Genomic DNA, 2,748 nt, shown 5'->3' on the forward strand with positions numbered 1-2,748 from the left:
CTAAGTGTTTTCATCTCTGCTGTTATAACATCCTTTTTGTCCTCTTTGTGTCAGGTCGTGTTTCTGCCGCGTCTGTCATTATTGGTCTGATGACTGTTTTGTATATTTTACCTTTCATTTTTTTCCCGATACTTTTATTTCTCCATATTGTTTCATTTAGGCAAGCTGCGGCTCTTCTTACTCGATTTTCGTAGCTAGGTAATGTGGTACCAAGATATTTAAACTACATCACTTATTCTATTATCTGACTTTCCAGCTCCAATTTACATCTTAGTAAATTTGCTGTTGTAACCATGCATTTTGTCTTTTTGGGTGTTAACATGTTTGCTAACATGTTAAATTTTCTGGGAGTTATATTAAATTTGGCACGGCATACGTCGTAAATCATCTTCACTCTAGAGAGAGTAGTATTGCGTCTCTAACCTCGTCGACCTTCCCCAATTTTTTCATTGAAGTCACCTAAAATATATATATATAATTTCGTGTTTATTCTTCTTCTTCAAGTGCCCTGTCCGTTGTGAACATTGGCTATTAACATGGCAATTCTGATCTTGTTTGCGGCGCTTCTGAATAGTTCGACCGATGTGAGCCCGAACCACTTCCTCAGATTTTGGAGCCACGAATGTCTTCTCCTGCCTGGCCCTCGCTTACTGTCTATTTTTCCCTGGACAATCAATTGCAGTAGACGGTACTTATCGTGTCTCAATATGTGGCCTAGATATTCAAGCTTTCTTTGTTTAATTGTATTCACGATTTCTTTCTCCTTTCCGATTCTTTGGATTACCTCTATGTTGGTGACATGTTCGGTCCAGGATATACGAAGAATGCGTCGGTACACCCACATTTCGAATGTTTCTAGTTTTCTCGTGAGTGTCTCCGTCAGCGTCCAGGCCTCCACACCATACAGTAAGATCAGAAAAATGTAGCATTTAACTAGACGTAGTTTTAGGGGAAGAGACAAATCCCTGCTTATGAGGAGCTTTTTCATATTGCTAAATGCTGCTCTAGCTCGTTCTATTCTCGCCTTAATTTCTGCGGCCTGTTCCCATTTTGCATTTACGTTGGTGCCAAGGTACACATAAGATTCTACATGGTCAATTAGTATGTTACTTATCCGTAACTGTCGAGCAGGCTGTTGCTTCCTGCTTATCAGCATCCACTTTGTCTTCTTGAAGTTGAGGCTCAGGCCGTATTCCTCACTAACTGAATAAACTCTTTCCATTACCTGCTGTAATTCGTCTATGGTACTGACAAGGATCACCGTGTCGTCGGCATATCTTATATTGTTCGTTAACTCGCCGTTTATTTGTATGCCCTCATTTGCATTTTCCATATATTTGTTACATATTTCTTCGGAATAAATATTGAATAGGAGTGGGGATAATATACACCCCTGACGGACACCTCTTTTGATCTGCACACTTTCAGTGAGTTCGTTGCCAATTTTTGCTCTTGCTGTTTGACCCCAGTATAGGTTTGCCACAATTCGAATGTCCTTGTCGTCAATACCTGTCGTTCGCAGAATATCTATCAATTGTTCATTATTGACATTGTCAAATGCTTTTCTAAAATCCACAAAGCACAAATACACGTCCTTATCAACGTCTCTACACCGCTGTAGAAGCACCTGGAAAGCGAAAATTGCTTCTCTAGTTCCAAGTGCTTCCCGAAAGCCAAACTGCATCTATCAATATTTGACTCACATTTATCATATATTCTTCTATGAATGATCTTAGTGAACGCTTTAGTGACATGATTGATCAAGCTTATAAGCCGGTAGTCATCACAGATCTGGGCATTTGGTTTCTTCAGGATTGTAATAAATGTTGACTGCAGCCAGTTCTCCGGGATTTTGCCGCTATTATATATGTTGTTAAAATGTTGTTTACATAGGATCCTTAATATTTCGCAGGGTACATTGTCCGGACCTGCTGACTTATTGTTTTTTAGTGCTGCAATGGCATCTTCTATCTCCGATTTAAGGATTGAAGGTCCTGTTTCTCCTTCTCCATATAGGTGATCATCAGTCCTGTCAGATGCAAATAATTTTTCTATGTATGATTTCCATGTTTCTAAGATCGTTGATGGCTCCGAGATAAGATTTCCATTGCCATATTTTATGCTGTTGGGTGACTTATTGAATTTCCTCTTGTTTGTCATTGATTTTATTTTTTTGTGCATATTGTAACTGTCGTATTTTCGTTCGTATTGTTCTATTTCCCTGCATTCGTTGGAAAACCATTTTTCTTTGGCTTCTCAAATTTTCGTTCTTATGATTTTGTGGATCTGCTGGTATTTTTCTGCATTTTTATTCTTGAATTTACGTCTTTCAACCATCATATCCATTATCTCATCAGACATCCATTCTTTCTTCTTCTGTCTGTCACGCTTTAATAGAGTCGCGCATGTTGTTTGGATTGCTTCCCTCGATTTATCCCATCTCTCTATTATGTCCGACGTGTTCTCGTTAATGTCGTTTATTTTCTTTCCTAGTTGTTCTTGTACTTTTATTTCGGTTTCTGGGTTAGTGAGTTTCTTAATATCAATTGTGTTTAAATTAGATCTTTTCTCGAGCCGTTTTACTCTCATGACCATTCTGCATACCACCAGATTGTGGTCCGTAGGAACATCGGCACCTGGGTACGTTTTTGATGATTTTATCATGTTTTTATATCTTGTTGGTACTGCTATATAATCTATCTGATTCCTTATGATGTTGTCAGGTGAGTCAGCGGGGGATTTCCATGT

The sequence above is a fragment of the Diabrotica undecimpunctata genome, chromosome 9 (assembly GCF_040954645.1).
Source record: "Diabrotica undecimpunctata isolate CICGRU chromosome 9, icDiaUnde3, whole genome shotgun sequence".
Classification (NCBI taxonomy): Eukaryota; Metazoa; Arthropoda; class Insecta; order Coleoptera; family Chrysomelidae; genus Diabrotica; species Diabrotica undecimpunctata.